This window comes from Phalangium opilio, unplaced genomic scaffold (assembly GCF_054372755.1).
Source record: "Phalangium opilio isolate 3A_F unplaced genomic scaffold, DU_Popi_V2 ptg000022l_1, whole genome shotgun sequence".
NCBI lineage: Eukaryota > Metazoa > Arthropoda > Arachnida > Opiliones > Phalangiidae > Phalangium > Phalangium opilio.
The window spans coordinates 5,206,344-5,233,608 of NW_028324154.1; positions in this window are offsets into that span (position 1 = coordinate 5,206,344).

Sequence of the window (27,265 nt, forward strand, 5' to 3'; positions counted from 1 at the left end):
CATGTAGGTACTTGTGGATTCATGTAGGTACTTGTGGATTCATGTAGGTGCTTGTAGGTACTTGTGGGTGCTTGTAGGTACTTGTGGGTACTTGTAGGTGCTTATGGGTACTTGTAGGTGCTTGTGGGTACTTGTGGGTGCTTGTAGGTGCTTGTAGGTACTTGTGGGTGCTTGTAGGTACTTGTGGGTGCTTGTAGGTACTTGTGGGTGCTTATAGGTACTTGTGGATTCATGTAGGTACTTGTGGATTCATGTAGGTGCTTGTAGGTACTTGTGGGTGCTTGTAGGTACTTGTGGGTGCTTGTAGGTACTTGTAGGTACTTGTGGGTGCTTGTAGGTACTTGTGGGTGATTGTAGGTACTTGTGGGTTCTTATAGGTACTTGTGGATTCATGTAGGTACTTGTGGATTCATGTAGGTGCTTGTAGGTACTTGTGGGTGCTTGTAGGTACTTGTGGGTACTTGTAGGTGCTTATGGGTACTTGTAGGTGCTTGTGGGTACTTGTGGGTGCTTGTAGGTGCTTGTAGGTACTTGTGGGTGCTTGTAGGTACTTGTGGGTGCTTGTAGGTACTTGTGGGTGCTTATAGGTACTTGTGGATTCATGTAGGTACTTGTGGATTCATGTAGATGATTGTAGGTACTTGTGGGTGCTTGTAGGTACTTGTGGGTGCTTGTAGGTACTTGTGGGTGCTTGTAGGTACTTCTGGGTGCTTGTAGGTACTTGTGGGTGCTTGTAGGTACTTGTGGGTGCTTGTAGGTGCTTGTGGGTACTTGTAGGTACTTGTGGGTACTTGTAGGTACTTGTGGATTCATATAGGTGCTTGTAGGTACTTGTGGGTGCTGGTAGGTACTTGTGGGGGCTTGTAGGTACTTGTGGGTACTTGTGGGTGCTTGTGGGTACTTGTGGGTGCTTATAGGTACTTGTGGATTCATGTAGGTGCTTGTAGGTACTTGTGGGTGCCTGTAGGTACTTGTGGGTGCTTGTAGGTACTTGTGGGTGCTTGTAGGTACTTGTAGGTGCTTGTAGGTACTTGTGGGTGCTTGTAGGTACTTGTGGGTGATTGTAGGTACTTGTGGGTTCTTATAGGTACTTGTGGATTCATGTAGGTACTTGTGGATTCATGTAGGTACTTGTGGATTCATGTAGGTGCTTGTAGGTACTTGTGGGTGCTTGTAGGTACTTGTGGGTACTTGTAGGTGCTTATGGGTACTTGTAGGTGCTTGTGGGTACTTGTGGGTGCTTGTAGGTGCTTGTAGGTACTTGTGGGTGCTTTTAGGTACTTGTAGGTGCTTTTAGGTACTTGTAGGTGCTTGTGGGTGTTTGTAGGTGCTTGTGGGTGCTTGTAGGTACTTGTGGGTGCTTGTAGGTACTTGTGGGTGCTTGCCCCGGGTGCTTGTGGGTGCTTGTAGTTACTTGTGGATGCTTGTAGGTACTTGTGGGTGCTTGTAGGTACTTGTGGGTGCTTTTAGGTACTTGTGGGTGCTTGTAGGTACTTGTGGGTGCTTGTAGGTACATGTGGGTTCTTGTGGGTACTTGTGGGCGCTTTTAGGTACTTGTAGGTGCTTGTGGGTGTTTGTAGGTGCTTGTGGGTGCTTGTAGGTACTTGTGGGTGCTTGTAGGTACTTGTGGGTGCTTGTAGGTACTTGTGGGTACTTGTGGGTGCTTGTGGGTGCTTGTAGGTACTTGTGGATGCTTGTAGGTACTTCTGGATGCTTGTAGGTACTTGTGGGTGCTTGTAGGTACTTGTGGGTGCTTGTAGGTACTTGTGTGTGCTTGTAGGTACTTGTGGGTGCTTGTAGGTACTTGTGGGTGCTTGTAGGTACTTGTGGGTGCTTGTAGGTACTAGTGGGTGCTTGTAGGTACTTGTGGGTGCTAGCCCCGGGTGCTTGTGGGTGCTTGCCCCGGGTACTTGAGGGGGCTTGCCCGGGTGCTTGTGGATGCTTGCCCCGAGTTCTTGTAGGTGCTTGTGGGTGCTTGTAGGTGCTTGTGGGTGTTTGTAGGTGCTTGTGGGTGTTTGTAGGTGCTTGTGGGTACTTGTGGGTTCTTTTGGGTACTTGTGGGTGCTTATAGGTACTTGTGGATTCATGTAGGTACTTGTGGATTCATGTAGATGATTGTAGGTACTTGTGGGTGCTTGTAGGTACTTGTGGGTGCTTGTAGGTACTTGTGGGTGCTTGTAGGTACTTCTGGGTGCTTGTAGGTACTTGTGGGTGCTTGTAGGTACTTGTGGGTGCTTGTAGGTGCTTGTGGGTACTTTTAGGTACTTGTGGGTACTTGTAGGTACTTGTGGATTCATGTAGGTGCTTGTAGGTACTTGTGGGTGCTGGTAGGTACTTGTGGGGGCTTGTAGGTACTTGTGGGTACTTGTGGGTGCTTGTGGGTACTTGTGGGTGCTTATAGGTACTTGTGGATTCATGTAGGTGCTTGTAGGTACTTGTGGGTGCCTGTAGGTACTTGTGGGTGCTTGTAGGTACTTGTGGGTGCTTGTAGGTACTTGTAGGTGCTTGTAGGTACTTGTGGGTGCTTGTAGGTACTTGTGGGTGATTGTAGGTACTTGTGGGTTCTTATAGGTACTTGTGGATTCATGTAGGTACTTGTGGATTCATGTAGGTACTTGTGGATTCATGTAGGTGCTTGTAGGTACTTGTGGGTGCTTGTAGGTACTTGTGGGTACTTGTAGGTGCTTATGGGTACTTGTAGGTGCTTGTGGGTACTTGTGGGTGCTTGTAGGTGCTTGTAGGTACTTGTGGGTGCTTTTAGGTACTTGTAGGTGCTTTTAGGTACTTGTAGGTGCTTGTGGGTGCTTGTAGGTGCTTGTGGGTGCTTGTAGGTACTTGTGGGTGCTTGTAGGTACTTGTGGGTGCTTGCCCCGGGTGCTTGTGGGTGCTTGTAGGTACTTGTGGATGCTTGTAGGTACTTGTGGGTGCTTGTAGGTACTTGTGGGTGCTTTTAGGTACTTGTGGTTGCTTGTAGGTACTTGTGGGTGCTTGTAGGTACATGTGGGTTCTTGTGGGTACTTGTGGGCGCTTTTAGGTACTTGTAGGTGCTTGTGGGTGTTTGTAGGTGCTTGTGGGTGCTTGTAGGTACTTGTAGTGCTTGTAGGTACTTGTGGGTGCTTGTAGGTACTTGTGGGTACTTGTGGGTGCTTGTGGGTGCTTGTAGGTACTTGTGGATGCTTGTAGGTACTTCTGGATGCTTGTAGGTACTTGTGGGTGCTTGTAGGTACTTGTGGGTGCTTGTAGGTACTTGTGGGTGCTTATAGGTACTTGTGGATTCATGTAGGTACTTGTGGATTCATGTAGGTGCTTGTAGGTACTTGTGGGTGCTTGTAGGTACTTGTGGGTGCTTGTAGGTACTTGTAGGTGCTTGTAGGTACTTGTGGGTGCTTGTAGGTACTTGTGGGTGATTGTAGGTACTTGTGGGTTCTTATAGGTACTTGTGGATTCATGTAGGTACTTGTGGATTCATGTAGGTGCTTGTAGGTACTTGTGGGTGCTTGTAGGTACTTGTGGGTACTTGTAGGTGCTTATGGGTACTTGTAGGTGCTTGTGGGTACTTGTGGGTGCTTGTAGGTGCTTGTAGGTACTTGTGGGTGCTTGTAGGTACTTGTGGGTGCTTGTAGGTACTTGTGGGTGCTTATAGGTACTTGTGGATTCATGTAGGTACTTGTGGATTCATGTAGATGATTGTAGGTACTTGTGGGTGCTTGTAGGTACTTGTGGGTGCTTGTAGGTACTTCTGGGTGCTTGTAGGTACTTGTGGGTGCTTGTAGGTACTTGTGGGTGCTTGTAGGTACTTGTGGGTACTTGTAGGTACTTTTGGGTACTTGTAGGTACTTGTGGATTCATGTAGGTGCTTGTAGGTACTTGTGGGTGCTTGTAGGTACTTGTGGGTGCTTGTAGGTACTTGTGGGTACATGTAGGTGCTTGTAGGTACTTGTGGGTGCTGGTAGGTACTTGTGGGTGCTTGTAGGTACTTGTGGGTATTTGTGGGTGCTTGTGGGTACTTGTGGGTGCTTATAGGTACTTGTGGATTCATGTAGGTGCTTGTAGGTACTTGTGGGTGCCTGTAGGTACTTGTGGGTGCTTGTAGGTACTTGTGGGTGCTTGTAGGTACTTGTAGGTGCTTGTAGGTACTTGTGGGTGCTTGTAGGTACTTGTGGGTGATTGTAGGTACTTGTGGGTTCTTATAGGTACTTGTGGATTCATGTAGGTACTTGTGGATTCATGTAGGTACTTGTGGATTCTTGTAGGTGCTTGTAGGTACTTGTGGGTGCTTGTAGGTACTTGTGGGTACTTGTAGGTGCTTATGGGTACTTGTAGGTGCTTGTGGGTACTTGTGGGTGCTTGTAGGTACTTGTGGGTGCTTGTAGGTACTTGTAGGTACTTGTGGGTGCTTGTAGGTACTTGTGGGTGATTGTAGGTACTTGTGGGTTCTTATAGGTACTTGTGGATTCATGTAGGTACTTGTGGATTCATGTAGGTGCTTGTAGGTACTTGTGGGTGCTTGTAGGTACTTGTGGGTACTTGTAGGTGCTTATGGGTACTTGTAGGTGCTTGTGGGTACTTGTGGGTGCTTGTAGGTGCTTGTAGGTACTTGTGGGTGCTTGTAGGTACTTGTGGGTGCTTGTAGGTACTTGTGGGTGCTTATAGGTACTTGTGGATTCATGTAGGTACTTGTGGATTCATGTAGATGATTGTAGGTACTTGTGGGTGCTTGTAGGTACTTGTGGGTGCTTGTAGGTACTTGTGGGTGCTTGTAGGTACTTCTGGGTGCTTGTAGGTACTTGTGGGTGCTTGTAGGTACTTGTGGGTGCTTGTAGGTGCTTGTGGGTACTTGTAGGTACTTGTGGGTACTTGTAGGTACTTGTGGATTCATATAGGTGCTTGTAGGTACTTGTGGGTGCTGGTAGGTACTTGTGGGGGCTTGTAGGTACTTGTGGGTACTTGTGGGTGCTTGTGGGTACTTGTGGGTGCTTATAGGTACTTGTGGATTCATGTAGGTGCTTGTAGGTACTTGTGGGTGCCTGTAGGTACTTGTGGGTGCTTGTAGGTACTTGTGGGTGCTTGTAGGTACTTGTAGGTGCTTGTAGGTACTTGTGGGTGCTTGTAGGTACTTGTGGGTGATTGTAGGTACTTGTGGGTTCTTATAGGTACTTGTGGATTCATGTAGGTACTTGTGGATTCATGTAGGTACTTGTGGATTCATGTAGGTGCTTGTAGGTACTTGTGGGTGCTTGTAGGTACTTGTGGGTACTTGTAGGTGCTTATGGGTACTTGTAGGTGCTTGTGGGTACTTGTGGGTGCTTGTAGGTGCTTGTAGGTACTTGTGGGTGCTTTTAGGTACTTGTAGGTGCTTTTAGGTACTTGTAGGTGCTTGTGGGTGTTTGTAGGTGCTTGTGGGTGCTTGTAGGTACTTGTGGGTGCTTGTAGGTACTTGTGGGTGCTTGCCCCGGGTGCTTGTGGGTGCTTGTAGTTACTTGTGGATGCTTGTAGGTACTTGTGGGTGCTTGTAGGTACTTGTGGGTGCTTTTAGGTACTTGTGGGTGCTTGTAGGTACTTGTGGGTGCTTGTAGGTACATGTGGGTTCTTGTGGGTACTTGTGGGCGCTTTTAGGTACTTGTAGGTGCTTGTGGGTGTTTGTAGGTGCTTGTGGGTGCTTGTAGGTACTTGTGGGTGCTTGTAGGTACTTGTGGGTGCTTGTAGGTACTTGTGGGTACTTGTGGGTGCTTGTGGGTGCTTGTAGGTACTTGTGGATGCTTGTAGGTACTTCTGGATGCTTGTAGGTACTTGTGGGTGCTTGTAGGTACTTGTGGGTGCTTGTAGGTACTTGTGTGTGCTTGTAGGTACTTGTGGGTGCTTGTAGGTACTTGTGGGTGCTTGTAGGTACTTGTGGGTGCTTGTAGGTACTAGTGGGTGCTTGTAGGTACTTGTGGGTGCTAGCCCCGGGTGCTTGTGGGTGCTTGCCCCGGGTACTTGAGGGGGCTTGCCCGGGTGCTTGTGGATGCTTGCCCCGAGTTCTTGTAGGTGCTTGTGGGTGCTTGTAGGTGCTTGTGGGTGTTTGTAGGTGCTTGTGGGTGTTTGTAGGTGCTTGTGGGTACTTGTGGGTTCTTTTGGGTACTTGTGGGTGCTTATAGGTACTTGTGGATTCATGTAGGTACTTGTGGATTCATGTAGATGATTGTAGGTACTTGTGGGTGCTTGTAGGTACTTGTGGGTGCTTGTAGGTACTTGTGGGTGCTTGTAGGTACTTCTGGGTGCTTGTAGGTACTTGTGGGTGCTTGTAGGTACTTGTGGGTGCTTGTAGGTGCTTGTGGGTACTTTTAGGTACTTGTGGGTACTTGTAGGTACTTGTGGATTCATGTAGGTGCTTGTAGGTACTTGTGGGTGCTGGTAGGTACTTGTGGGGGCTTGTAGGTACTTGTGGGTACTTGTGGGTGCTTGTGGGTACTTGTGGGTGCTTATAGGTACTTGTGGATTCATGTAGGTGCTTGTAGGTACTTGTGGGTGCCTGTAGGTACTTGTGGGTGCTTGTAGGTACTTGTGGGTGCTTGTAGGTACTTGTAGGTGCTTGTAGGTACTTGTGGGTGCTTGTAGGTACTTGTGGGTGATTGTAGGTACTTGTGGGTTCTTATAGGTACTTGTGGATTCATGTAGGTACTTGTGGATTCATGTAGGTACTTGTGGATTCATGTAGGTGCTTGTAGGTACTTGTGGGTGCTTGTAGGTACTTGTGGGTACTTGTAGGTGCTTATGGGTACTTGTAGGTGCTTGTGGGTACTTGTGGGTGCTTGTAGGTGCTTGTAGGTACTTGTGGGTGCTTTTAGGTACTTGTAGGTGCTTTTAGGTACTTGTAGGTGCTTGTGGGTGCTTGTAGGTGCTTGTGGGTGCTTGTAGGTACTTGTGGGTGCTTGTAGGTACTTGTGGGTGCTTGCCCCGGGTGCTTGTGGGTGCTTGTAGGTACTTGTGGATGCTTGTAGGTACTTGTGGGTGCTTGTAGGTACTTGTGGGTGCTTTTAGGTACTTGTGGTTGCTTGTAGGTACTTGTGGGTGCTTGTAGGTACATGTGGGTTCTTGTGGGTACTTGTGGGCGCTTTTAGGTACTTGTAGGTGCTTGTGGGTGTTTGTAGGTGCTTGTGGGTGCTTGTAGGTACTTGTAGTGCTTGTAGGTACTTGTGGGTGCTTGTAGGTACTTGTGGGTACTTGTGGGTGCTTGTGGGTGCTTGTAGGTACTTGTGGATGCTTGTAGGTACTTCTGGATGCTTGTAGGTACTTGTGGGTGCTTGTAGGTACTTGTGGGTGCTTGTAGGTACTTGTGGGTGCTTATAGGTACTTGTGGATTCATGTAGGTACTTGTGGATTCATGTAGGTGCTTGTAGGTACTTGTGGGTGCTTGTAGGTACTTGTGGGTGCTTGTAGGTACTTGTAGGTGCTTGTAGGTACTTGTGGGTGCTTGTAGGTACTTGTGGGTGATTGTAGGTACTTGTGGGTTCTTATAGGTACTTGTGGATTCATGTAGGTACTTGTGGATTCATGTAGGTGCTTGTAGGTACTTGTGGGTGCTTGTAGGTACTTGTGGGTACTTGTAGGTGCTTATGGGTACTTGTAGGTGCTTGTGGGTACTTGTGGGTGCTTGTAGGTGCTTGTAGGTACTTGTGGGTGCTTGTAGGTACTTGTGGGTGCTTGTAGGTACTTGTGGGTGCTTATAGGTACTTGTGGATTCATGTAGGTACTTGTGGATTCATGTAGATGATTGTAGGTACTTGTGGGTGCTTGTAGGTACTTGTGGGTGCTTGTAGGTACTTCTGGGTGCTTGTAGGTACTTGTGGGTGCTTGTAGGTACTTGTGGGTGCTTGTAGGTACTTGTGGGTACTTGTAGGTACTTTTGGGTACTTGTAGGTACTTGTGGATTCATGTAGGTGCTTGTAGGTACTTGTGGGTGCTTGTAGGTACTTGTGGGTGCTTGTAGGTACTTGTGGGTACATGTAGGTGCTTGTAGGTACTTGTGGGTGCTGGTAGGTACTTGTGGGTGCTTGTAGGTACTTGTGGGTATTTGTGGGTGCTTGTGGGTACTTGTGGGTGCTTATAGGTACTTGTGGATTCATGTAGGTGCTTGTAGGTACTTGTGGGTGCCTGTAGGTACTTGTGGGTGCTTGTAGGTACTTGTGGGTGCTTGTAGGTACTTGTAGGTGCTTGTAGGTACTTGTGGGTGCTTGTAGGTACTTGTGGGTGATTGTAGGTACTTGTGGGTTCTTATAGGTACTTGTGGATTCATGTAGGTACTTGTGGATTCATGTAGGTACTTGTGGATTCTTGTAGGTGCTTGTAGGTACTTGTGGGTGCTTGTAGGTACTTGTGGGTACTTGTAGGTGCTTATGGGTACTTGTAGGTGCTTGTGGGTACTTGTGGGTGCTTGTAGGTGCTTGTAGGTACTTGTGGGTGCTTGTAGGTACTTGCGGGTGCTTGTAGGTACTTGTGGGTGCTTGTAGGTACTTGTGGGTGCTAGCCCCGGGTGCTTGTGGGTGCTTGCCCCGGGTACTTGAGGGGGCTTGCCCGGGTACTTGTGGATGCTTGCCCCGAGTTCTTGTAGGTGCTTGTGGGTGCTTGTAGGTGCTTGTGGGTGTTTGTAGGTGCTTGTGGGTGTTTGTAGGTGCTTGTGGGTACTTGTGTGTTCTTTTGGGTACTTGTAGGTACTTGTGGGTGCTTCTAGGTACTTGTGGATTCATGTAGGTGCTTGTAGGTACTTGTGGGTGCTTGTAGGTATTTGTGGGTGCTTGTAGGTACTTGTGGGTGCTTGTAGGTACTTGTGGGTGCTTATAGGTACTTGTCGATTCATGTAGGTACTTGTGGATTCATGTAGGTGCTTGTAGGTACTTGTGGGTGCTTGTAGGTACTTGTGGGTGCTTGTAGGTACTTGTGGGTGCTTGTAGGTACTTCTGGGTGCTTGTAGGTACTTGTGGGTGCTTGTAGGTACTTGTGGGTAATTGTAGGTGCTTGTGGGTACTTGTAGGTACTTGTGGGTACTTGTAGGTACTTGTGGATTCATGTAGGTGCTTGTAGGTACTTGTGGGTGCTTGTAGGTACTTGTGGGTGCTTATAGGTACTTGTGGATTCATGTAGGTGCTTGTAGGTACTTGTGGGTGCTTGTAGGTACTTGTAGGTGCTTGTAGGTACTTGTGGGTGCTTGTAGGTACTTGTGGGTGATTGTAGGTACTTGTGGGTTCTTATAGGTACTTGTGGATTCATGTAGGTACTTGTGGATTCATGTAGGTACTTGTGGATTCATGTAGGTGCTTGTAGGTACTTGTGGGTGCTTGTAGGTACTTGTGGGTACTTGTAGGTGCTTATGGGTACTTGTAGGTGCTTGTGGGTACTTGTGGGTGCTTGTAGGTGCTTGTAGGTACTTGTGGGTGCTTGTAGGTACTTGTGGGTGCTTGTAGGTACTTGTGGGTGCTTATAGGTACTTGTGGATTCATGTAGGTACTTGTGGATTCATGTAGGTGCTTGTAGGTACTTGTGGGTGCTTGTAGGTACTTGTGGGTGCTTGTAGGTACTTGTAGGTACTTGTGGGTGCTTGTAGGTACTTGTGGGTGATTGTAGGTACTTGTGGGTTCTTATAGGTACTTGTGGATTCATGTAGGTACTTGTGGATTCATGTAGGTGCTTGTAGGTACTTGTGGGTGCTTGTAGGTACTTGTGGGTACTTGTAGGTGCTTATGGGTACTTGTAGGTGCTTGTGGGTACTTGTGGGTGCTTGTAGGTGCTTGTAGGTACTTGTGGGTGCTTGTAGGTACTTGTGGGTGCTTGTAGGTACTTGTGGGTGCTTATAGGTACTTGTGGATTCATGTAGGTACTTGTGGATTCATGTAGATGATTGTAGGTACTTGTGGGTGCTTGTAGGTACTTGTGGGTGCTTGTAGGTACTTGTGGGTGCTTGTAGGTACTTCTGGGTGCTTGTAGGTACTTGTGGGTGCTTGTAGGTACTTGTGGGTGCTTGTAGGTGCTTGTGGGTACTTGTAGGTACTTGTGGGTACTTGTAGGTACTTGTGGATTCATATAGGTGCTTGTAGGTACTTGTGGGTGCTGGTAGGTACTTGTGGGGGCTTGTAGGTACTTGTGGGTACTTGTGGGTGCTTGTGGGTACTTGTGGGTGCTTATAGGTACTTGTGGATTCATGTAGGTGCTTGTAGGTACTTGTGGGTGCCTGTAGGTACTTGTGGGTGCTTGTAGGTACTTGTGGGTGCTTGTAGGTACTTGTAGGTGCTTGTAGGTACTTGTGGGTGCTTGTAGGTACTTGTGGGTGATTGTAGGTACTTGTGGGTTCTTATAGGTACTTGTGGATTCATGTAGGTACTTGTGGATTCATGTAGGTACTTGTGGATTCATGTAGGTGCTTGTAGGTACTTGTGGGTGCTTGTAGGTACTTGTGGGTACTTGTAGGTGCTTATGGGTACTTGTAGGTGCTTGTGGGTACTTGTGGGTGCTTGTAGGTGCTTGTAGGTACTTGTGGGTGCTTTTAGGTACTTGTAGGTGCTTTTAGGTACTTGTAGGTGCTTGTGGGTGTTTGTAGGTGCTTGTGGGTGCTTGTAGGTACTTGTGGGTGCTTGTAGGTACTTGTGGGTGCTTGCCCCGGGTGCTTGTGGGTGCTTGTAGTTACTTGTGGATGCTTGTAGGTACTTGTGGGTGCTTGTAGGTACTTGTGGGTGCTTTTAGGTACTTGTGGGTGCTTGTAGGTACTTGTGGGTGCTTGTAGGTACATGTGGGTTCTTGTGGGTACTTGTGGGCGCTTTTAGGTACTTGTAGGTGCTTGTGGGTGTTTGTAGGTGCTTGTGGGTGCTTGTAGGTACTTGTGGGTGCTTGTAGGTACTTGTGGGTGCTTGTAGGTACTTGTGGGTACTTGTGGGTGCTTGTGGGTGCTTGTAGGTACTTGTGGATGCTTGTAGGTACTTCTGGATGCTTGTAGGTACTTGTGGGTGCTTGTAGGTACTTGTGGGTGCTTGTAGGTACTTGTGTGTGCTTGTAGGTACTTGTGGGTGCTTGTAGGTACTTGTGGGTGCTTGTAGGTACTTGTGGGTGCTTGTAGGTACTAGTGGGTGCTTGTAGGTACTTGTGGGTGCTAGCCCCGGGTGCTTGTGGGTGCTTGCCCCGGGTACTTGAGGGGGCTTGCCCGGGTGCTTGTGGATGCTTGCCCCGAGTTCTTGTAGGTGCTTGTGGGTGCTTGTAGGTGCTTGTGGGTGTTTGTAGGTGCTTGTGGGTGTTTGTAGGTGCTTGTGGGTACTTGTGGGTTCTTTTGGGTACTTGTGGGTGCTTATAGGTACTTGTGGATTCATGTAGGTACTTGTGGATTCATGTAGATGATTGTAGGTACTTGTGGGTGCTTGTAGGTACTTGTGGGTGCTTGTAGGTACTTGTGGGTGCTTGTAGGTACTTCTGGGTGCTTGTAGGTACTTGTGGGTGCTTGTAGGTACTTGTGGGTGCTTGTAGGTGCTTGTGGGTACTTTTAGGTACTTGTGGGTACTTGTAGGTACTTGTGGATTCATGTAGGTGCTTGTAGGTACTTGTGGGTGCTGGTAGGTACTTGTGGGGGCTTGTAGGTACTTGTGGGTACTTGTGGGTGCTTGTGGGTACTTGTGGGTGCTTATAGGTACTTGTGGATTCATGTAGGTGCTTGTAGGTACTTGTGGGTGCCTGTAGGTACTTGTGGGTGCTTGTAGGTACTTGTGGGTGCTTGTAGGTACTTGTAGGTGCTTGTAGGTACTTGTGGGTGCTTGTAGGTACTTGTGGGTGATTGTAGGTACTTGTGGGTTCTTATAGGTACTTGTGGATTCATGTAGGTACTTGTGGATTCATGTAGGTACTTGTGGATTCATGTAGGTGCTTGTAGGTACTTGTGGGTGCTTGTAGGTACTTGTGGGTACTTGTAGGTGCTTATGGGTACTTGTAGGTGCTTGTGGGTACTTGTGGGTGCTTGTAGGTGCTTGTAGGTACTTGTGGGTGCTTTTAGGTACTTGTAGGTGCTTTTAGGTACTTGTAGGTGCTTGTGGGTGCTTGTAGGTGCTTGTGGGTGCTTGTAGGTACTTGTGGGTGCTTGTAGGTACTTGTGGGTGCTTGCCCCGGGTGCTTGTGGGTGCTTGTAGGTACTTGTGGATGCTTGTAGGTACTTGTGGGTGCTTGTAGGTACTTGTGGGTGCTTTTAGGTACTTGTGGTTGCTTGTAGGTACTTGTGGGTGCTTGTAGGTACATGTGGGTTCTTGTGGGTACTTGTGGGCGCTTTTAGGTACTTGTAGGTGCTTGTGGGTGTTTGTAGGTGCTTGTGGGTGCTTGTAGGTACTTGTAGTGCTTGTAGGTACTTGTGGGTGCTTGTAGGTACTTGTGGGTACTTGTGGGTGCTTGTGGGTGCTTGTAGGTACTTGTGGATGCTTGTAGGTACTTCTGGATGCTTGTAGGTACTTGTGGGTGCTTGTAGGTACTTGTGGGTGCTTGTAGGTACTTGTGTGTGCTTGTAGGTACTTGTGGGTGCTTGTAGGTACTTGTGGGTGCTTGTAGGTACTTGTGGGTGCTTGTAGGTACTAGTGGGTGCTTGTAGGTACTTGTGGGTGCTAGCCCCGGGTGCTTGTGGGTGCTTGCCCCGGGTACTTGAGGGGGCTTGCCCGGGTGCTTGTGGATGCTTGCCCCGAGTTCTTGTAGGTGCTTGTGGGTGCTTGTAGGTGCTTGTGGGTGTTTGTAGGTGCTTGTGGGTGTTTGTAGGTGCTTGTGGGTACTTGTGGGTTCTTTTGGGTACTTGTGGGTGCTTATAGGTACTTGTGGATTCATGTAGGTACTTGTGGGTGCTTGTAGGTACTTTTGGGTGCTTGTAGGTACTTGTGGGTGCTTGTAGGTACTTTTGGGTGCTTGTAGGTACTTGTGGGTGCTTGTAGGTACTTGTGGGTGCTTGTAGGTGCTTGTGGGTACTTGTAGGTACTTGTGGGTACTTGTGGATTCATGTAGGTGCTTGTAGGTACTTGTGGGTGCTTGTAGGTACTTGTGGGTGCTTTTAGGTACTTGTGGGTACTTGTGGGTGCTTGTGGGTACTTGTGGGTGCTTAGAGGTACTTGTGGATTCATGTAGGTGCTTGTAGGTACTTGTGGGTGCTTGTAGGTACTTGTGGGTGCTTGTAGGTACTTGTGGGTGCTTGTAGGTACTTTTGGGTGCTTGTAGGTACTTGTGGGTGCTTGTAGGTACTTGTGGGTGCTTGTAGGTGCTTGTGGGTACTTGTAGGTACTTGTGGGTACTTGTGGATTCATGTAGGTGCTTGTAGGTACTTGTGGGTGCTTGTAGGTACTTGTGGGTGCTTTTAGGTACTTGTGGGTACTTGTGGGTGCTTGTGGGTACTTGTGGGTGCTTAGAGGTACTTGTGGATTCATGTAGGTGCTTGTAGGTACTTGTGGGTGCCTGTAGGTACTTGTGGGTGCTTGTAGGTACTTGTGGGTGCTTGTAGGTACTTGTAGGTGCTTGTAGGTACTTGTGGGTGCTTGTGGGTACTTGTGGGTGCTTATAGGTACTTGTGGATTCATGTAGGTGCTTGTAGGTACTTGTGGGTGCCTGTAGGTACTTGTGGGTGCTTGTAGGTACTTGTGGGTGCTTGTAGGTACTTGTAGGTGCTTGTAGGTACTTGTGGGTGCTTGTAGGTACTTGTGGGTGATTGTAGGTACTTGTGGGTTCTTATAGGTACTTGTGGATTCATGTAGGTACTTGTGGATTCATGTAGGTACTTGTGGATTCATGTAGGTGCTTGTAGGTACTTGTGGGTGCTTGTAGGTACTTGTGGGTACTTGTAGGTGCTTATGGGTACTTGTAGGTGCTTGTGGGTACTTGTGGGTGCTTGTAGGTACTTCTGGGTGCTTGTAGGTACTTGTGGGTGCTTGTAGGTACTTGTGGGTGCTTGTAGGTACTTGTGGGTACTTGTGGGTGCTTGTGGGTACTTGTGGGTGCTTATAGGTACTTGTGGATTCATGTAGGTGCTTGTAGGTACTTGTGGGTGCCTGTAGGTACTTGTGGGTGCTTGTAGGTATATGTGGGTGCTTGTAGGTACTTGTAGGTGCTTGTAGGTACTTGTGGGTACTTGTGGGTGCTTGTGGGTACTTGTGGGTGCTTGTAGGTACTTGTGGGTGCTTGTAGGTACTTGTAGGTGCTTGTAGGTACTTGTGGGTGCTTGTAGATACTTGTGGGTGATTGTAGGTACTTGTGGGTTCTTATAGGTACTTGTGGATTCATGTAGGTACTTGTGGATTCATGTAGGTACTTGTGGATTCATGTAGGTGCTTGTAGGTACTTGTGGGTGCTTGTAGGTACTTGTGGGTACTTGTAGGTGCTTATGGGTACTTGTAGGTGCTTGTGGGTACTTGTGGGTGCTTGTAGGTACTTGTGGGTGCTTGTAGGTACTTGTGGGTACTTGTGGGTGCTTGTGGGTGCTTGTAGGTACTTGTGGATGCTTGTAGGTACTTCTAGATGCTTGTAGGTACTTGTGGGTGCTTGTAGGTACTTGTGGGTGCTTGTAGGTACTTGTGTGTGCTTGTAGGTACTTGTGGGTGCTTGTAGGTACTTGTGGGTGCTTGTAGGTACTTGTGGGTGCTTGTAGGTACTAGTGGGTGCTTGTAGGTACTTGTGGGTGCTAGCCCCGGGTGCTTGTGGGTGCTTGCCCCGGGTACTTGAGGGGGCTTGCCCGGGTGCTTGTGGATGCTTGCCCCGAGTTCTTGTAGGTGCTTGTGGGTGCTTGTAGGTGCTTGTGGGTGTTTGTAGGTGCTTGTGGGTGTTTGTAGGTGCTTGTGGGTACTTGTGGGTTCTTTTGGGTACTTGTGGGTGCTTATAGGTACTTGTGGATTCATGTAGGTACTTGTGGATTCATGTAGGTGCTTGTAGGTACTTGTGGGTGCTTGTAGGTACTTGTGGGTGCTTGTAGGTACTTGTGGGTGCTTGTAGGTACTTCTGGGTGCTTGTAGGTACTTGTGGGTGCTTGTAGGTACTTGTGGGTGCTTGTAGGTGCTTGTGGGTACTTGTAGGTACTTGTGGGTACTTGTAGGTACTTGTGGATTCATGTAGGTGCTTGTAGGTACTTGTGGGTGCTTGTAGGTACTTGTGGGTGCTTGTAGGTACTTGTGGGTACATGTAGGTGCTTGTAGGTACTTGTGGGTGCTGGTAGGTACTTGTGGGTGCTTGTAGGTACTTGTGGGTATTTGTGGGTGCTTGTGGGTACTTGTGGGTGCTTATAGGTACTTGTGGATTCATATAGGTGCTTGTAGGTACTTGTGGGTGCCTGTAGGTACTTGTGGGTGCTTGTAGGTACTTGTGGGTGCTTGTAGGTACTTGTAGGTGCTTGTAGGTACTTGTAGGTGCTTGTAGGTACTTGTGGGTGCTTGTAGGTACTTGTGGGTGATTGTAGGTACTTGTGGGTTCTTATAGGTACTTGTGGATTCATGTAGGTACTTGTGGATTCATGTAGGTACTTGTGGATTCTTGTAGGTGCTTGTAGGTACTTGTGGGTGCTTGTAGGTACTTGTGGGTACTTGTAGGTGCTTATGGGTACTTGTAGGTGCTTGTGGGTACTTGTGGGTGCTTGTAGGTGCTTGTAGGTACTTGTGGGTGCTTGTAGGTACTTGCGGGTGCTTGTAGGTACTTGTGGGTGCTTGTAGGTACTTGTGGGTGCTAGCCCCGGGTGCTTGTGGGTGCTTGCCCCGGGTACTTGAGGGGGCTTGCCCGGGTACTTGTGGATGCTTGCCCCGAGTTCTTGTAGGTGCTTGTGGGTGCTTGTAGGTGCTTGTGGGTGTTTGTAGGTGCTTGTGGGTGTTTGTAGGTGCTTGTGGGTACTTGTGGGTTCTTTTGGGTAATTGTAGGTACTTGTGGGTGCTTCTAGGTACTTGTGGATTCATGTAGGTGCTTGTAGGTACTTGTGGGTGCTTGTAGGTACTTGTGGGTGCTTGTAGGTACTTGTGGGTGCTTGTAGGTACTTGTGGGTGCTTATAGGTACTTGTGGATTCATGTAGGTACTTGTGGATTCATGTAGGTGCTTGTAGGTACTTGTGGGTGCCTGTAGGTACTTGTGGGTGCTTGTAGGTACTTGTGGGTGCTTGTAGGTACTTGTAGGTGCTTGAAGGTACTTGTGGGTGCTTGTAGGTACTTGTGGGTGATTGTAGGTACTTGTGGGTTCTTATAGGTACTTGTGGATTCATGTAGGTACTTGTGGATTCATGTAGGTACTTGTGGATTCATGTAGGTGCTTGTAGGTACTTGTGGGTGCTTGTAGGTACTTGTGGGTACTTGTAGGTGCTTATGGGTACTTGTAGGTGCTTGTGGGTACTTGTGGGTGCTTGTAGGTACTTCTGGGTGCTTGTAGGTACTTGTGGGTGCTTGTAGGTACTTGTGGGTGCTTGTAGGTACTTGTGGGTACTTGTGGGTGCTTGTGGGTACTTGTGGGTGCTTATAGGTACTTGTGGATTCATGTAGGTGCTTGTAGGTACTTGTGGGTGCCTGTAGGTACTTGTGGGTGCTTGTAGGTACTTGTGGGTGCTTGTAGGTACTTGTAGGTGCTTGTAGGTACTTGTGGGTACTTGTGGGTGCTTGTGGGTACTTGTGGGTGCTTATAGGTACTTGTGGATTCATGTAGGTGCTTGTAGGTACTTGTGGGTGCCTGTAGGTACTTGTGGGTGCTTGTAGGTACTTGTGGGTGCTTGTAGGTACTTGTAGGTGCTTGTAGGTACTTGTGGGTGCTTGTAGATACTTGTGGGTGATTGTAGGTACTTGTGGGTTCTTATAGGTACTTGTGGATTCATGTAGGTACTTGTGGATTCATGTAGGTACTTGTGGATTCATGTAGGTGCTTGTAGGTACTTGTGGGTGCTTGTAGGTACTTGTGGGTACTTGTAGGTGCTTATGGGTACTTGTAGGTGCTTGTGGGTACTTGTGGGTGCTTGTAGGTACTTGTGGGTACTTGTGGGTGCTTGTGGGTGCTTGTAGGTACTTGTGGATGCTTGTAGGTACTTCTAGATGCTTGTAGGTACTTGTGGGTGCTTGTAGGTACTTGTGGGTGCTTGTAGGTACTTGTGTGTGCTTGTAGGTACTTGTGGGTGCTTGTAGGTACTTGTGGGTGCTTGTAGGTACTTGTGGGTGCTTGTAGGTACTAGTGGGTGCTTGTAGGTACTTGTGGGTGCTAGCCCCGGGTGCTTGTGGGTGCTTGCCCCGGGTACTTGAGGGGGCTTGCCCGGGTGCTTGTGGATGCTTGCCCCGAGTTCTTGTAGGTGCTTGTGGGTGCTTGTAGGTGCTTGTGGGTGTTTGTAGGTGCTTGTGGGTGTTTGTAGGTGCTTGTGGGTACTTGTGGGTTCTTTTGGGTACTTGTGGGTGCTTATAGGTACTTGTGGATTCATGTAGGTACTTGTGGATTCATGTAGGTGCTTGTAGGTACTTGTGGGTGCTTGTAGGTACTTGTGGGTGCTTGTAGGTACTTGTGGGTGCTTGTAGGTACTTCTGGGTGCTTGTAGGTACTTGTGGGTGCTTGTAGGTACTTGTGGGTGCTTGTAGGTGCTTGTGGGTACTTGTAGGTACTTGTGGGTACTTGTAGGTACTTGTGGATTCATGTAGGTGCTTGTAGGTACTTGTGGGTGCTTGTAGGTACTTGTGGGTGCTTGTAGGTACTTGTGGGTACATGTAGGTGCTTGTAGGTACTTGTGGGTGCTGGTAGGTACTTGTGGGTGCTTGTAGGTACTTGTGGGTATTTGTGGGTGCTTGTGGGTACTTGTGGGTGCTTATAGGTACTTGTGGATTCATGTAGGTGCTTGTAGGTACTTGTAGGTGCCTGTAGGTACTTGTGGGTGCTTGTAGGTACTTGTGGGTGCTTGTAGGTACTTGTAGGTGCTTGTAGGTACTTGTGGGTGCTTGTAGGTACTTGTGGGTGATTGTAGGTACTTGTGGGTTCTTATAGGTACTTGTGGATTCATGTAGGTACTTGTGGATTCATGTAGGTACTTGTGGATTCTTGTAGGTGCTTGTAGGTACTTGTGGGTGCTTGTAGGTACTTGTGGGTACTTGTAGGTGCTTATGGCTACTTGTAGGTGCTTGTGGGTACTTGTGGGTGCTTGTAGGTGCTTGTAGGTACTTGTGGGTGCTTGTAGGTACTTGCGGGTGCTTGTAGGTACTTGTGGGTGCTTGTAGGTACTTGTGGGTGCTAGCCCCGGGTGCTTGTGGGTGCTTGCCCCGGGTACTTGAGGGGGCTTGCCCGGGTACTTGTGGATGCTTGCCCCGAGTTCTTGTAGGTGCTTGTGGGTGCTTGTAGGTGCTTGTGGGTGTTTGTAGGTGCTTGTGGGTGTTTGTAGGTGCTTGTGGGTACTTGTGGGTTCTTTTGGGTAATTGTAGGTACTTGTGGGTGCTTCTAGGTACTTGTGGATTCATGTAGGTGCTTGTAGGTACTTGTGGGTGCTTGTAGGTACTTGTGGGTGCTTGTAGGTACTTGTGGGTGCTTGTAGGTACTTGTGGGTGCTTATAGGTACTTGTGGATTCATGTAGGTACTTGTGGATTCATGTAGGTGCTTGTAGGTACTTGTGGGTGCTTGTAGGTACTTGTGGGTGCTTTAAGGTACTTGTGGGTGCTTGTAGGTACTTGTAGGTGCTTGTAGGTACTTGTGGGTGCTTGTAGATACTTGTGGGTGATTGTAGGTACTTGTGGGTTCTTATAGGTACTTGTGGATTCATGTAGGTACTTGTGGATTCATGTAGGTACTTGTGGATTCATGTAGGTGCTTGTAGGTACTTGTGGGTGCTTGTAGGTACTTGTGGGTACTTGTAGGTGCTTATGGGTACTTGTAGGTGCTTGTGGGTACTTGTGGGTGCTTGTAGGTACTTGTGGGTGCTTGTAGGTACTTGTGGGTACTTGTGGGTGCTTGTGGGTGATTGTAGGTACTTGTGGATGCTTGTAGGTACTTCTAGATGCTTGTAGGTACTTGTGGGTGCTTGTAGGTACTTGTGGGTGCTTGTAGGTACTTGTGTGTGCTTGTAGGTACTTGTGGGTGCTTGTAGGTACTTGTGGGTGCTTGTAGGTACTTGTGGGTGCTTGTAGGTACTAGTGGGTGCTTGTAGGTACTTGTGGGTGCTAGCCCCGGGTGCTTGTGGGTGCTTGCCCCGGGTACTTGAGGGGGCTTGCCCGGGTGCTTGTGGATGCTTGCCCCGAGTTCTTGTAGGTGCTTGTGGGTGCTTGTAGGTGCTTGTGGGTGTTTGTAGGTGCTTGTGGGTGTTTGTAGGTGCTTGTGGGTACTTGTGGGTTCTTTTGGGTACTTGTGGGTGCTTATAGGTACTTGTGGATTCATGTAGGTACTTGTGGATTCATGTAGGTGCTTGTAGGTACTTGTGGGTGCTTGTAGGTACTTGTGGGTGCTTGTAGGTACTTCTGGGTGCTTGTAGGTACTTGTGGGTGCTTGTAGGTACTTGTGGGTGCTTGTAGGTGCTTGTGGGTACTTGTAGGTACTTGTGGGTGCTTGTAGGTACTTGTGGGTGCTTTTAGGTACTTGTAGGTGCTTTTAGGTACTTGTAGGTGCTTGTGGGTGTTTGTAGGTGCTTGTGGGTGCTTGTAGGTACTTGTAGGTGCTTGTGGGTGTTTGTAGGTGCTTGTGGGTGCTTGTAGGTACTTGTGGGTGCTTGTAGGTACTTGTGGGTGCTTGCCCCGGGTGCTTGTGGGTGCTTGTAGGTACTTGTGGATGCTTGTAGGTACTTGTGGGTGCTTGTAGGTACTTGTGGATTCATGTAGGTGCTTGTAGGTACTTGTGGGTGCTTTTAGGTACTTGTAGGTGCTTTTAGGTACTTGTAGGTGCTTGTGGGTGTTTGTAGGTGCTTGTGGGTGCTTGTAGGTACTTGTGGGTGCTTGTAGGTACTTGTGGGTGCTTGTAGGTACTTGTGGGTGCTTGCCCCGGGTGCTTGTGGGTGCTTGTAGGTACTTGTGGATGCTTGTAGGTACTTGTGGGTGCTTCTAGGTACTTGTGGATTCATGTAGGTGCTTGTAGGTACTTGTGGGTGCTTGTAGGTACTTGTGGGTGCTTGTAGGTACTTGTGGGTGCTTGTAGGTACTTGTGGGTGCTTATAGGTACTTGTGGATTCATGTAGGTACTTGTGGATTCATGTAGGTGCTTGTAGGTACTTGTGGGTGCTTGTAGGTACTTGTGGGTGCTTGTAGGTACTTGTGGGTGCTTGTAGGTACTTCTGGGTGCTTGTAGGTACTTCTGGGTGCTTGTAGGTACTTGTGGGTGCTTGTAGGTACTTGTGGGTAATTGTAGGTGCTTGTGGGTACTTGTAGGTACTTGTGGGTACTTGTAGGTACTTGTGGATTCATGTAGGTGCTTGTAGGTACTTGTGGGTGCTTGTAGGTACTTGTGGGTGCTTGTAGGTACTTGTGGGTACTTGTGGGTGCTTGTGGGTACTTGTGGGTGCTTATAGGTACTTGTGGATTCATGTAGGTGCTTGTAGGTACTTGTGGATTCATGTAGGTGCTTGTAGGTACTTGTGGGTGCTTGTAGGTACTTGTGGGTGCTTGTAGGTACTTGTGGGTACTTGTAGGTACTTTTAGGTGCTTGTAGGTACTTGTGGGTGCTTGTAGGTACTTGTGGGTGATTGTAGGTACTTGTGGGTTCTTATAGGTACTTGTGGATTCATGTAGGTACTTGTGGATTCATGTAGGTACTTGTGGATTCATGTAGGTGCTTGTAGGTACTTGTGGGTGCTTGTAGGTACTTGTGGGTACTTGTAGGTGCTTATGGGTACTTGTAGGTGCTTGTGGGTACTTGTGGGTGCTTGTAGGTGCTTGTAGGTACTTGTGGGTGCTTGTAGGTACTTGTGGGTGCTTGTAGGTACTTGTGGGTGCTTATAGGTACTTGTGGATTCATGTAGGTACTTGTGGATTCATGTAGGTGCTTGTAGGTACTTGTGGGTGCTTGTAGGTACTTGTGGGTGCTTGTAGGTACTTGTAGGTGCTTGTAGGTACTTGTGGGTGCTTGTAGGTACTTGTGGGTGATTGTAGGTACTTGTGGGTTCTTATAGGTACTTGTGGATTCATGTAGGTACTTGTGGATTCATGTAGGTGCTTGTAGGTACTTGTGGGTGCTTGTAGGTACTTGTGGGTACTTGTAGGTGCTTATGGGTACTTGTAGGTGCTTGTGGGTACTTGTGGGTGCTTGTAGGTGCTTGTAGGTACTTGTGGGTGCTTGTAGGTACTTGTGGGTGCTTGTAGGTACTTGTGGGTGCTTATAGGTACTTGTGGATTCATGTAGGTACTTGTGGATTCATGTAGATGATTGTAGGTACTTGTGGGTGCTTGTAGGTACTTGTGGGTGCTTGTAGGTACTTGTGGGTGCTTGTAGGTACTTCTGGGTGCTTGTAGGTACTTGTGGGTGCTTGTAGGTACTTGTGGGTGTTTGTAGGTGCTTGTGGGTACTTGTAGGTACTTGTGGGTACTTGTAGGTACTTGTGGGTGCTTGTAGGTACTTGTGGGTACTTGTAGGTACTTTTAGGTGCTTGTAGGTACTTGTGGGTGCTTGTAGGTACTTGTGGGTGATTGTAGGTACTTGTGGGTTCTTATAGGTACTTGTGGATTCATGTAGGTACTTGTGGATTCATGTAGGTACTTGTGGATTCATGTAGGTGCTTGTAGGTACTTGTGGGTGCTTGTAGGTACTTGTGGGTACTTGTAGGTGCTTATGGGTACTTGTAGGTGCTTGTGGGTACTTGTGGGTGCTTGTAGGTGCTTGTAGGTACTTGTGGGTGCTTGTAGGTACTAGTGGGTGCTTGTAGGTACTTGTGGGTGCTAGCCCCGGGTGCTTGTGGGTGCTTGCCCCGGGTACTTGAGGGGGCTTGCCCGGGTGCTTGTGGATGCTTGCCCCGAGTTCTTGTAGGTGCTTGTGGGTGCTTGTAGGTGCTTGTGGGTGTTTGTAGGTGCTTGTGGGTGTTTGTAGGTGCTTGTGGGTACTTGTGGGTTCTTTTGGGTACTTGTGGGTGCTTATAGGTACTTGTGGATTCATGTAGGTACTTGTGGATTCATGTAGGTGCTTGTAGGTACTTGTGGGTGCTTGTAGGTACTTGTGGGTGCTTGTAGGTACTTGTGGGTGCTTGTAGGTACTTCTGGGTGCTTGTAGGTACTTGTGGGTGCTTGTAGGTGCTTGTGGGTACTTGTAGGTACTTGTGGGTACTTGTAGGTACTTGTGGATTCATGTAGGTGCTTGTAGGTACTTGTGGGTGCTTGTAGGTACTTGTGGGTGCTTTTAGGTACTTGTGGGTACTTGTGGGTTCTTGTGGGTACTTGTGGGTGCTTATAGGTACTTGTGGATTCATGTAGGTGCTTGTAGGTACTTGTGGGTGCCTGTAGGTACTTGTGGGTGCTTGAAGGTACTTGTGGGTGCTTGTAGGTACTTGTAGGTGCTTGTAGGTACTTGTGGGTGCTTTTAGGTACTTGTGGGTGCTTGTAGGTACTTGTGGGTGCTTGTAGGTACATGTGGGTTCTTGTGGGTACTTGTGGGCGCTTTTAGGTACTTGTAGGTGCTTTTAGGTACTTGTAGGTGCTTGTGGGTGTTTGTAGGTGCTTGTGGGTGCTTGTAGGTACTTCTGGGTGCTTGTAGGTACTTGTGGGTGCTTGTAGGTGCTTGTGGGTACTTGTAGGTACTTGTGGGTACTTGTAGGTACTTGTGGATTCATGTAGGTGCTTGTAGGTACTTGTGGGTGCTTGTAGGTACTTGTGGGTGCTTTTAGGTACTTGTGGGTACTTGTGGGTGCTTGTGGGTACTTGTGGGTGCTTATAGGTACTTGTGGATTCATGTAGGTGCTTGTAGGTACTTGTGGGTGCCTGTAGGTACTTGTGGGTGCTTGAAGGTACTTGTAGGTGCTTGTAGGTACTTGTGGGTGCTTTTAGGTACTTGTGGGTACTTGTAGGTACTTGTGGGTGCTTGTAGGTACATGTGGGTTCTTGTGGGTACTTGTGGGCGCTTTTAGGTACTTGTAGGTGCTTTTAGGTACTTGTAGGTGCTTGTGGGTGTTTGTAGGTGCTTGTGGGTGCTTGTAGGTACTTCTGGGTGCTTGTAGGTACTTGTGGGTGCTTGTAGGTACTTGTAGGTACTTGTGGGTACTTGTAGGTACTTGTGGATTCATGTAGGTGCTTGTAGGTACTTGTGGGTGCTGGTAGGTACTTGTGGGTGCTTGTAGGTACTTGTGGGTACTTGTGGGTGCTTGTGGGTACTTGTGGGTGCTTATAGGTACTTGTGGATTCATGTAGGTGCTTGTAGGTACTTGTGGGTGCCTGTAGGTACTTGTGGGTGCTTGTAGGTACTTGTGGGTGCTTGTAGGTACTTGTAGGTGCTTGTAGGTACTTGTGGGTGCTTGTAGGTACTTGTGGGTGATTGTAGGTACTTGTGGGTTCTTATAGGTACTTGTGGATTCATGTAGGTACTTGTGGATTCATGTAGGTACTTGTGGATTCATGTAGGTGCTTGTAGGTACTTGTGGGTGCTTGTAGGTACTTGTGGGTACTTGTAGGTGCTTATGGGTACTTGTAGGTGCTTGTGGGTACTTGTGGGTGCTTGTAGGTGCTTGTAGGTACTTGTGGGTGCTTTTAGGTACTTGTAGGTGCTTTTAGGTACTTGTAGGTGCTTGTGGGTGTTTGTAGGTGCTTGTGGGTGCTTGTAGGTACTTGTGGGTGCTTGTAGGTACTTGTGGGTGCTTGCCCCGGGTGCTTGTGGGTGCTTGTAGGTACTTGTGGATGCTTGTAGGTACTTGTGGGTGCTTGTAGGTACTTGTGGGTGCTTTTAGGTACTTGTGGGTGCTTGTAGGTATTTGTGGGTGCTTGTAGGTACATGTGGGTTCTTGTGGGTACTTGTGGGCGCTTTTAGGTACTTGTAGGTGCTTTTAGGTACTTGTAGGTGCTTGTGGGTGTTTGTAGGTGCTTGTGGGTGCTTGTAGGTACTTGTGGGTGCTTGTAGGTACTTGTGGGTGCTTGCCCCGGGTGCTTGTGGGTGCTTGTAGGTACTTGTGGGTGCTTGTAGGTACTTGTAGGTGCTTGTAGGTACTTGTGGGTGCTTGTAGGTACTTGTGGGTGATTGTAGGTACTTGTGGGTTCTTATAGGTACTTGTGGATTCATGTAGGTACTTGTGGATTCATGTAGGTGCTTGTAGGTACTTGTGGGTGCTTGTAGGTACTTGTGGGTACTTGTAGGTGCTTATGGGTACTTGTAGGTGCTTGTGGGTACTTGTGGGTGCTTGTAGGTGCTTGTAGGTACTTGTGGGTGCTTGTAGGTACTTGTGGGTGCTTGTAGGTACTTGTGGGTGCTTATAGGTACTTGTGGATTCATGTAGGTACTTGTGGATTCATGTAGATGATTGTAGGTACTTGTGGGTGCTTGTAGGTACTTGTGGGTGCTTGTAGGTACTTGTGGGTGCTTGTAGGTACTTCTGGGTGCTTGTAGGTACTTGTGGGTGCTTGTAGGTACTTGTGGGTGCTTGTAGGTGCTTGTGGGTACTTGTAGGTACTTGTGGGTACTTGTAGGTACTTGTGGATTCATGTAGGTGCTTGTAGGTACTTGTGGGTGCTGGTAGGTACTTGTGGGTGCTTGTAGGTACTTGTGGGTACTTGTGGGTGCTTGTGGGTACTTGTGGGTGCTTATAGGTACTTGTGGATTCATGTAGGTGCTTGTAGGTACTTGTGGGTGCCTGTAGGTACTTGTGGGTGCTTGTAGGTACTTGTGGGTGCTTGTAGGTACTTGTAGGTGCTTGTAGGTACTTGTGGGTGCTTGTAGGTACTTGTGGGTGATTGTAGGTACTTGTGGGTTCTTATAGGTACTTGTGGATTCATGTAGGTACTTGTGGATTCATGTAGGTACTTGTGGATTCATGTAGGTGCTTGTAGGTACTTGTGGGTGCTTTTAGGTACTTGTGGGTACTTGTAGGTGCTTATGGGTACTTGTAGGTGCTTGTGGGTACTTGTGGGTGCTTGTAGGTGCTTGTAGGTACTTGTGGGTGCTTTTAGGTACTTGTAGGTGCTTTTAGGTACTTGTAGGTGCTTGTGGGTGTTTGTAGGTGCTTTTGGGTGCTTGTAGGTACTTGTGGGTGCTTGTAGGTACTTGTGGGTGCTTGCCCCGGGTGCTTGTGGGTGCTTGTAGGTACTTGTGGATGCTTGTAGGTACTTGTGGGTGCTTGTAGGTACTTGTGGGTGCTTGTAGGTACTTGTGGGTGCTTGTAGGTACATGTGGGTTCTTGTGGGTACTTGTGGGCGCTTTAGGTACTTGTAGGTGCTTGTGGGTGTTTGTAGGTGCTTGTGGGTGCTTGTAGGTACTTGTGGGTGCTTGTAGGTACTTGTGGGTGCTTGTAGGTACTTGTGGGTACTTGTGGGTGCTTGTGGGTGCTTGTAGGTACTTGTGGATGCTTGTAGGTACTTCTGGATGCTTGTAGGTACTTGTGGGTGCTTGTAGGTACTTGTGGGTGCTTGTAGGTACTTGTGTGTTCTTGTAGGTACTTGTGGGTGCTTGTAGGTACTTGTGGGTGCTTGTAGGTACTTGTGGGTGCTTGTAGGTACTAGTGGGTGCTTGTAGGTACTTGTGGGTGCTAGCCCCGGGTGCTTGTGGGTGCTTGCCCCGGGTACTTGAGGGGGCTTGCCCGGGTGCTTGTGGATGCTTGCCCCGAGTTCTTGTAGGTGCTTGTGGGTGCTTGTAGGTGCTTGTGGGTGTTTGTAGGTGCTTGTGGGTGTTTGTAGGTGCTTGTGGGTACTTGTGGGTTCTTTTGGGTACTTGTGGGTGCTTATAGGTACTTGTGGATTCATGTAGGTACTTGTGGATTCATGTAGGTGCTTGTAGGTACTTGTGGGTGCTTGTAGGTACTTGTGGGTGCTTGTAGGTACTTGTGGGTGCTTGTAGGTACTTCTGGGTGCTTGTAGGTACTTGTGGGTGCTTGTAGGTGCTTGTGGGTACTTGTAGGTACTTGTGGGTACTTGTAGGTACTTGTGGATTCATGTAGGTGCTTGTAGGTACTTGTGGGTGCTTGTAGGTACTTGTGGGTGCTTTTAGGTACTTGTGGGTACTTGTGGGTGCTTGTGGGTACTTGTGGGTGCTTATAGGTACTTGTGGATTCATGTAGGTGCTTGTAGGTACTTGTGGGTGCCTGTAGGTACTTGTGGGTGCTTGTAGGTACTTGTGGGTGCTTGTAGGTACTTGTAGGTGCTTGTAGGTACTTGTGGGTGCTTTTAGGTACTTGTGGGTGCTTGTAGGTACTTGTGGGTGCTTGTAGGTACATGTGGGTTCTTGTGGGTACTTGTGGGCGCTTTTAGGTACTTGTAGGTGCTTTTAGGTACTTGTAGGTGCTTGTGGGTGTTTGTAGGTGCTTGTGGGTGCTTGTAGGTACTTGTGGGTGCTTGTAGGTACTTGTGGGTGCTTGCCCCGGGTGCTTGTGGGTGCTTGTAGGTACTTGTGGGTGCTTGTAGGTACTTGTAGGTGCTTGTAGGTACTTGTGGGTGCTTGTAGGTACTTGTGGGTGATTGTAGGTACTTGGGGGTTCTTATAGGTACTTGTGGATTCATGTAGGTACTTGTGGATTCATGTAGATGATTGTAGGTACTTGTGGGTGCTTGTAGGTACTTGTGGGTGCTTGTAGGTACTTGTGGGTGCTTGTAGGTACTTCTGGGTGCTTGTAGGTACTTGTGGGTGCTTGTAGGTACTTGTGGGTGCTTGTAGGTGCTTGTGGGTACTTGTAGGTACTTGTGGGTACTTGTAGGTACTTGTGGATTCATGTAGGTGCTTGTAGGTACTTGTGGGTGCTGGTAGGTACTTGTGGGTGCTTGTAGGTACTTGTGGGTACTTGTGGGTGCTTGTGGGTACTTGTGGGTGCTTATAGGTACTTGTGGATTCATGTAGGTGCTTGTAGGTACTTGTGGGTGCCTGTAGGTACTTGTGGGTGCTTGTAGGTACTTGTGGGTGCTTGTAGGTACTTGTAGGTGCTTGTAGGTACTTGTGGGTGCTTGTAGGTACTTGTGGGTGATTGTAGGTACTTGTGGGTTCTTATAGGTACTTGTGGATTCATGTAGGTACTTGTGGATTCATGTAGGTACTTGTGGATTCATGTAGGTGCTTGTAGGTACTTGTGGGTGCTTGTAGGTACTTGTGGGTACTTGTAGGTGCTTATGGGTACTTGTAGGTGCTTGTGGGTACTTGTGGGTGCTTGTAGGTGCTTGTAGGTACTTGTGGGTGCTTTTAGGTACTTGTAGGTGCTTTTAGGTACTTGTAGGTGC